The following is a 9,281-nucleotide window of genomic DNA, read 5'->3' on the forward strand; positions in this document are numbered from 1 at the left end:
TCCACACGATAGCATTCTTGGTCTGATTGATGGCGACGTTTTGCAATCGAAGTTCGTTCGATGCCCAGTCCGTTCGAATGTTATTAATGATTAACCAGGCACCTTCGGTTATTTTCGAGACATTATCTTGAATCTTCATACTAAAAGTGTATCCCTGCCTGACCCAAGATCGTACACGACCAGTATCTCAAATTAGGGGCTCAGTTGGCGAACGTCAAAGTTTGCCGAAGATACTGCTCTCGGCTCTTCCCTTTACTAGGTATCTAAAGTCACCCACTCTCTTCCATGTCCGGGTATCTCCATAAATGGGACGTCATTGCTTACCAGGCACTAATTGCAGTCAGTCCGCTGGCGCCAAGCGTCAGTCTCGGGCTCGGCACTGGAAACGGTCTCTACCGTTGCCTGCCGCCGCGGCGGACAGTCATCGGTGAGATGCACGATAAAGTGTCGACAGTGGCTCTCCTATCATGCTGATACGGGGCCACAAAAACACAGACGACCATCCAATTAGGCGCCGTCGGCTGACACTCCCACAGTGAACCCAGGTGACGTATACATAGGTGGTGGACAGTCGGGCCGCAGAGGTCATCACGGGTCACCTAAGATCCCCATATGTCCCCATAGGTCCCCATAGGTGTATACAGGTAACAATTGGTTACCAAAATCATTACAGGTCATACAATGTCATCATTGGTCACAACTCACAATGGGTCACCACAGGTCAGCATGGGTCACAGCACTCCATTATGGGTCACCACAGTTCACCACGGGTCAGTGCGATTGAAAGCTGCGTGTCTCAAAGGTCACCATAGGTCACCATAGGTCACTAGGTCACCGGAAACGTTCGCTATTTTTCCCATTCAGGTCCCTATCGGTCCCCGATCTACACCGAATTTTGGTGAGCCACAGTGCATCGACGAAGGCCCAACCCCCCTGTTGGCCAGACTTGCAGACCTGCCAGTACTGTCTATCGGAGAGAGACGCAGACAACAGACAGCGCCCTGCACCACTGACAAGCGGAAAACAGTGTGTCTAAAAACCGACACAATTATTGGCACCAAACATGCCGCTAACAGCCAGACCCTCCCTCTCTAAATGCTCGCGCGAGAACGCTCGGCAAAAAGTGGCGATAAAAAATGCAGCATTATTGGCAATCTGTCGATGTCGGTGGTGGTAGCGTTCGCACGCCAGGCGCCGACGGGGAGGGGGGAGGGGAGGGACAGGGTCGGGGTGAGTGACCCGGCCCGTGGGTGGTGACCTGTCCTCAGGTAGAAGGTGGTAGAGGAGACAGCCATAATTCGGAAACATATGCAGTTGAATGTAAATAGATGTTTTAGTAAAAATAAACATTTAAAAAATCAAATGCATGTTTATCCTCTCGATTCAGTCACTATATGCTTCGCCAAAATAATTAAGTGAAGCAAACCTGCAATAATAAGAAACAAATAACCAATGCTGTCTTTTCAGCAGATACATAGCTAACACCAGGGTAACCAGACACCTATTGGGTTGAAACTTGAAGTGCTTAATGATAGGACAGATGATCGCAGCCTTTCCAGTTCATGAGTATTGTGTAGGGAGTAATATAACGGGAACCGTTTTGCTGTTTCAAACATCCCTGATAATTTAGAAACATTTCGTGCAATATATTGTTGCTGATATTGTTTTCTGTCCAGACTGCTTGTCGCACTTTGATTACTTGCATATTGCCGCATGTAATTCGGCGTTTATTTTCCGCGAATGAGTTTCGACTCCTCCCAGTCATAGCAAAGTACATGTCTTTGAAATAAATCAGGGAGTAAGCGTTTGTCTGAACAATCACACTTGTTTATTTGCCTCCGTCTTCCCACGCCCGGCCAGCCCTGTGTGTTCTGTCGGAGCATTTCATGGACGCGACGCTGTCTCGTTGCACGGCACAATTGCAGTTTTACTGCGAGACGTTTGTCAGTCGTAACGTCGGCTCTTTGTTACAGCACTGACAGAGGCCGTGCAAGGCAATCAATGGAGGTAAAAATGTGCCCCGGTCTGGGATTCACAGGCAGTCGTAAAGCAGGGATTCAACGGTAGCACAAGGTGCAGCCGAGGACGATTTGTGGGACGGGCTCACGGCCTCGACTGGATGGAAACAGAGACACGTGGTTTTAGAACTGATTAAGCAGTCCTGGAGTTAGCGTTCTAATATTTTATATCTATGTATATTGTATATCGTCCGATATTCTGGTTAGTTCATAACATCCTTTGTCAACAACAACAAAAAACGTAGAAGCCTTTGTACCAACCACTCGTCTACTTTCGTATGCCTCCTGAACATTCCCTTATCGACTGATGCACCGTCAGTCAGTGTGTGCCCGGCTGGCACTGCATAGCCATGCAGTTTTTATGTGGGCTCTCTTCATCAACCCGTGTCCGTGCACAATTATGTCATTACGGTGGAGCCCTCGGACACTAATGGAGGCGCATGTCGCTCCGAGTGGCAGCCACTCACCAACAAATGCACACACACACACAATCGCTCACTGTCGCCGGCCTGTGCACGGGGTGACCTGTGATGGTATACAGTTATGCCGTATGCGTGATGGATAGGGAGTATATTGTTATACTATGCGCGCACTCCATGTAGAAATAAGTGAGCGCTTGCCGCTTATGTTTGATTATTTGTTGGTAGTACATGCTACAAGCATTTTTGCCTACGTGGTGTCCCTGGAGTCTTGTGTTCGGAGTACATCTATGAATGTCTTACGCTTGTTATTCCATTGGTGCTCTCATACTCTTTGATCATATGCCTGAGGTACCTACAACATCTTTATTACTTTATCATTTAGGATAGTAAAGTGTCCCATTTTGTTGCAATTTGTGATTCATCGAATAACATATTATGCCCAAGAACTGCCATGGCTTAGGTTTTGGATGCATCCAATCCTTTTAAACCCGCTCTTTCTATGCAATAATTGGTATACTGAATATTTATGGCCCATAATTCATGCGCATGCTATTTAGTTTACCCGATATAATTGCCGCAATTCAAAGCTACTTTGACTGTTCTTTTTGTCCTTCCTACACTCATTACACATGAAGAGCCCAGCAAAAACTTAATAATATCCACCACTGCAACGAAAAACAAGCTAAAGAAACCTGATTGCCTTCATTCCATCTACCGCACTGGGACACATGCAAAAAATACGCGAGCGAATAGCCCACATGAAGCGGGGCAATCAGCAAGCAACGGCATTTTCATAGCGCGTCAGCCAGTGCCGCCTGGCCGCTTATACAGGCTCATTACGCGGCCAAAATCGGGGCCGTCTCATTAATCAGGAGCTGCAAACGGAAGGCGGCACGCGGCGCCCGCCCGCTCCGTCCTCAATCGAGCCTCCGTCCACTGCGTCGCCAGCGTCGATTGCCGCGTCGCGGCCGACGAACGTCGTTTGTACGCGCGGCCGTGGTCGTAATTGACGCTGTCGGCGACGACGGAGGTGGAAATGGATTTTCGTGGCGACGCGGTGTCGGCTACGCCGGTCAGTCGCCTGCCACACAAGTCAGTGCGGTGGGGCGATGCATGCAATACGGCTACACGGCTTGGATACCGACAGCTATGACAGCAGCCGGTTACTCCTTGCTATCTCCTTGCAATTTTTGTTCTTACAATACCTAACTCCGGCTATCTCATCGTTACATACTCCGATAGGCGATTACATACATACTTGCAACTATGTCCTTTCCCTAACAATACGTCCTTCTGCACACTCTTTAGCACAATGACTTGCCGTGTTCGACCACCGCTCAGTGCCCCCGCTGACGGCGATGGGCGGCCTCCGGAGGTCATGACCTGGTCCAGTGCCCTTTTACGATGTGCCGACTGCCGAGCAGTTGGAAACGCCGGCGGACGCGGGCTCTAACTCGATAGTGGCTAGTGACGGTATATGTAAGGCAGTCCAGGTGTTATTGTGTGACGGTTACAGCCGCGGCACGGATGGAAATGTTTCCGAAAACCACGGCAAAGGTTCTGTTCGTCCGGCGATCATTAGCTCCAGCAAGGCGGTGAAATTCTGGAATGGTTCCTGGGCTGGTGCGAGCGAAGTTATTTATTTCAACACATCAAGGACGTGAAGGGTTGATAGTACCAAAAACGCGCAGTTTCCAGGAGTCCGATTACACCCGGAATCAGACACCCCCGAGGTAATCTGACTCTGGTTGGGAGTGTATTCTATACCACATGTCGTCAAATGATTCCCGGAATCATACACCGTGTGGGATCAAAATACACCCTCAAAATCCGATTACTCCCTGAAGTGACACCTAAAAGGGGTGTTTTTTGAAGGGTACCAAAAACGCGCAGTTTCCAGGAGTCAGATTACACCCGGAATCAGACACTTCCTAGAGTATTATGACTCTGATTTGGGGTGTATTTTTATTCCACAAGGCGTATGATTCCGGGAATCATTTGACGCCGTACGGTATAAAAATACACCCTCAACCAGTGTCATAATACCCTAGAAAGTGTCTGATTCCGGGTGTAATCGGACTCCAGAAAACTGCGCGTTTTTGGTACGCTTCAAAAAACACCCCTTTTAGGTGTCATTATTTTTTTCAGTAGTCAGTGCGACTTGTGAGTCACAAATTGGTCGTAATCTAAGGGACTCGATTGATTGCTTGGTTAGCTAAAACTTTCCACCTGTCTTTATCGCTACTATAGTAGCGATAAAGTCCCCTATAGGCACTGTCCGGAAGAAATTTGCAAGATATACATTGTAGCGCGATACGCCGATATGCAATCTGAGAAAAAAATTGCATATTACAACATTCTGGAAATGCCAAGTGAGCCGTTCTACATGGAAACGAGTTGGGTTGCAACTTGCATGCATGCCATACACACTTTAAACAGTAGACAGTATGTAGACAATCATAATACAATAGCGAAGCCTCGCTTCTCATGATAACATCCTAGAATCCATTGATGGTGAAAAACCACCGGACTTTGCAAACGCTTTCTCTCTAAAATATCAGCGTTCTGGCTCTTAGGTTTCCTCAAGAATGCGTGCCATAGCTATATCAGTTCGTTTTGCACTGCTGTCAGTCGGTCGCCTCAGCTGTATAACTGCACGACCTGATTGCATTGGAAAGATAATTATAAGTCGGTTCTCCAGAGTAAATTGGAAAATGGCAGTTTATATGTTCAAAGACGCTGGATTAAGAGCTATGTCCGATGCAGTCTATCTCGTATCCAGCCCTATTATAGAGTCTGACAGATCAGCGCTAGACAGAGACTGAGTTTTCCAGGCTGCTGGGCGTTCCAGTTCGTTCGCCGTTCACAAACCTTTCCCGAGGATGAGCAGCGGGCTAATGTAGTGGCCTATCTGTTCGATCAGCGTTGCTGGGGTCGCTCTTCTCACGGGGCATAAGATCAGCGATCTAATGAGCGAGACATCTTCACATGGGTGTCTTTCTCCCTGGTCATCCTGCCATCAAATCTGGGCCCCGTGGCATAAACGAACCGGTCGGTGCCTTTTTTCTCGGATTTTCTTCCCAGCATGTGTCTAGATCCGGCTAATCACATTAGCTGGTTCAGAGATTTCGAGTCGAGTTTGGGCAGAGGCTACCGGTGTTGTATTACCTGGGATGCTGAAGGATCTCTCCCTAAGCTGCATGCGTAGAAAAAAATGTGAAAGCGTATTACATTACATGCATTGCATGTATACATGCACTCGGCCAAATATCACTCATATGCAAACACTGCAGGTATTTTCAATAAAAGTATCATAACAAATACAACGTGAATCACAGCCGGGACCTGAGCTGTTGGCGCAGAGTGTGCTGTTCACTTACGCCACGGTCGATACGCCACGGTCCATGGTGCACCGGCCGCCGCCGCCACTTCCATCGCTGTAATGAAGCCTGCCGTCTACCCCTCCCCCTCTCGACCCCCTTGCCGTCAGCGTGCTATGCACTGTCCCACTCACCTGCTTCGCTCGCCAATCAGCTACCCCGCTGTCCACTGCCCCATTCGTCCGCCCCGTTCCCCAATTCGCCCGCACGCTGTAAGTCATCACCGATCGATGCTTGCTGATTGGTGTCGCTGCGCCACCAATGCCGCAAAAAGCGTCAATCGCCGCTGACCCATCGCCAGAGATCACCAACGGTCCTGGGCGGCTTCAATTATGCATGGCAATCGGGCGGCCTCTGGGCGGACCGGCCGGCCGGATGCAGTCTGCGGTATTTGTGCCCCCCCCCCCTCCTGTTCCCCTACAGTGCGGGTTTTCACGGTCACGTGGACTTGTGTGTTCGGCAGTACGATTGACGCTGGTTAGGAGTAATAGGCCAAGCTGCAAGAGCGAATAGTGAAGAGTGAATACTTCGTTCAAAGATGAAGGAAATTAATTTCATGTTCATTTGTCAATCAACCCATCAATCGATGAATTTTAATCGCTTTCAGCGAAATTTTACAGACACCACATTTTAGAACATAAATGATAATTATTCAATGATGTTTTGCGATCAACTTCAGGTATCAAGAAGTGCCAAAGGTTATATAAAATACACATCTCCTGAGGAAAATGTCTTACATGATCCTCGGTGGCTTGTTTTAGTCGAAGAGCCAATCATGCATAACGTTAGAGGAAGGTTGACTGGCGAAGGCGGCCATGCGGGAATATCTATGCAAGTGTTTACAAATGACGTATAGCGGATGACAACCGGACTGTGAGAAAATCACCAATCAGCTGGAGGAAATGTTGACGCATTAAAATTGCATTATCAGGAATCATTGACGCGTCTGTACTTCAATTTCATGACAGCAGGCAGCAGCTGAGACCCATGGTGATGGATTCAGCCGCTGGCAACATTGCATAAGTGCAGCATATGCCAATCAGAGAGCGCTAACTTGCCCTCACCTTCCTGAAATGAGGGCTAGAATGCTGCTGTATGCTGCCTCGGCTCCTTGATTGACCATTCGAACAGCACAACATACTCAATACCTATACTGGACTGAGGACCAATAGTAATTATCTTCCGGCTGCGAGAGCGGTTTCGTGGTAGAAATTCGCCCAAGGATAGTCGCACATCTCAACACGGACGACAGGCGGATGCTGCCAAGGACAGTCGTGAACGTCAGGACGGCTCCGAGGCCCACCGGAGCTAATGTGAAAAGTCAACTTAGTACCTATCATCATCATGATAAGATGGACGGCTAAAGACACCTCAGTGTGTGATCTAAATACTAGTGACAATTGGGATACTCCGAATTACAGCCTAAGTGACAGATAAAAGCCATATCGAGATATCAAATCGCCGTTGCAATGCGATCCAAATAAAGTTATCAAGTTCGCAAGTAAACATGTAGGTAAGTGAGAGCCAAAGTTTCTTGTTACTTGTCCTTGGCTTAGAGGAAGGAAAATGGCCATCAGTTTCCTGCGACCTTCATTTTTTGCATAGTCCGTCAGACTGGCTATAGTGTGCCCCGTTCTGCTGTCTCCTGTTTCCTTCTGCATTACACCAGTCAGTGAGTGTGAACAGTGCAGCTGACTACCACTCTGGGACAATGTTCTCCATTGTTTTTGCATGCTTCCCAATGGTGGATGGCAAGTCACATATTTCGCTCCACATGCTCCTGCATTCGTTTGATTAAGCTTTTTCTGGGTTGGGACATATACACTGCCTAGCAAAAGTTACAGAACTAGGTATTCAATTTCGACAACGGGCATATTCACTCTTTTAAAAGCGAGCCACTCATTTGTTGACATCGGCGCTTTTCTGAAATCTTAGTAATAGAAAAAGAATAATGTTAAGCGATTGATACGAAGTTATGAACGAAAGAATATACGTTTTTTAACTTTTAGTATGCGACACAAGTTCATTTGCATTTATTAATCAACAAATTTTTAAAAAGCATGCAAATGGCACCCTGAGGGAGTGCATGGTACAAGTAATCAGCACTTATCTAACTAGCATGCATGCCATTACGATTGCATATTCATAGCGTTGCACCGCCCTTTGCCCCAATGGCTCGCCGGCCAGCGGAGACTGCAGCGAACACACAGAACAGTATCCTCCGCCTGCAGAACTCGAGGTAGGCTGTACCGGAGTACAGGACCGACGCACGAACCGCCAGAAGCAGGCGGGAAGAAGACGGGTTGTCTTCGGCGGAGGTAGGCAAGGGGAGACCTGATTCCTGTTTCACTACCCGCGGGAGAGTTCATACAATTATTTTTCATCAGTGTTTAAGAAGCTCAGCATTGCTTTATCTACGTTATCTTCCTTCAGACGGAATACTGCCGCCATGTTCAGTTCATTGACTATGAAGTTTATTGTGAACACGTTTCCATTTCCCTTCCATTTCCTGTCATCCGTAAAATACCCGCACTATCAGGACTTCGCTCGCCTTACGGGCCAATTATCCAGGAACCAGGAAGTCGCACGTGATTTATACGTAAACGCCGGCTAATGACACACATCTGGGCCTGGCGAATTCACGACTAACGGTGCGGGCCTGTCGACGCTGCACTCCCATCACCGGATGGCTGTGTCCGGTGGGAGGCGGTGCGATCGTCGGTCCGTGGGTGCGATGGCCGAGCAGTGTGAGAGCTGCCAGCCAGCTCCGTTAGAGGCGGTCGTGGCAGCTCCCTCCCCAGGCTACCTGACAGAGCCACGATCGGTCTCAGGAAGCTTCCCAGCAGGCAGCGGAAGTAGCAGTTACCGTGGCCTTCGGGCCGGTCCGGTCGTGATGTCGGAAATTGGGAGCGGGTGGAGGTGACGGTGGGTGTCTGGGGTGCAAGCAAAATTCGTAACGCGTCAACAGGCAAAGTTGGAGTGAATGTCGACCTGGTAAAGCAGCAGTGGCAGTGCAAGCATCATGTCTGGTCGTTAGCGTTGAACGTCTAAGATTTGACGCACACATCAAATCGTTTCCAGTGAGCACTGCTTTTTGCTTATAGTGACCCTCAAGTCTCGATTGATTTTGTTTTTGTCATTCGTCATTTACGGCCTGGCTCTAAAGCTCATCAACTCGGTCACCAGCATGCACTGCATTGCGTTGTTCTTATGGGGACTCATCTGTGATTCAGTTGTGCCCCCCTCTGATAGCCCTTTTTGGTACCCAGTGATCCGTGACTCAGCTCTGGGCGGGTCCGTTTCTCTGCACAAGTCACCATCACTCCGATCTTGGCTCCATTCCTGGTGTGACCGTATCACTCGAGGCTGATGGACGATGATAAGTCCGCTGCAGGCAGCCAGTTTCCTCGTCGTTTCGACTCCAACCCTGTCAGGAGCTGGGTGGGGGATGCTGTTTTCTC

This window comes from Amphibalanus amphitrite, unplaced genomic scaffold (genome assembly GCF_019059575.1).
Source record: "Amphibalanus amphitrite isolate SeventyFive unplaced genomic scaffold, NRLGWU_Aamphi_draft 000073F_arrow, whole genome shotgun sequence".
NCBI classification, from domain to species: Eukaryota; Metazoa; Arthropoda; class Thecostraca; order Balanomorpha; family Balanidae; genus Amphibalanus; species Amphibalanus amphitrite.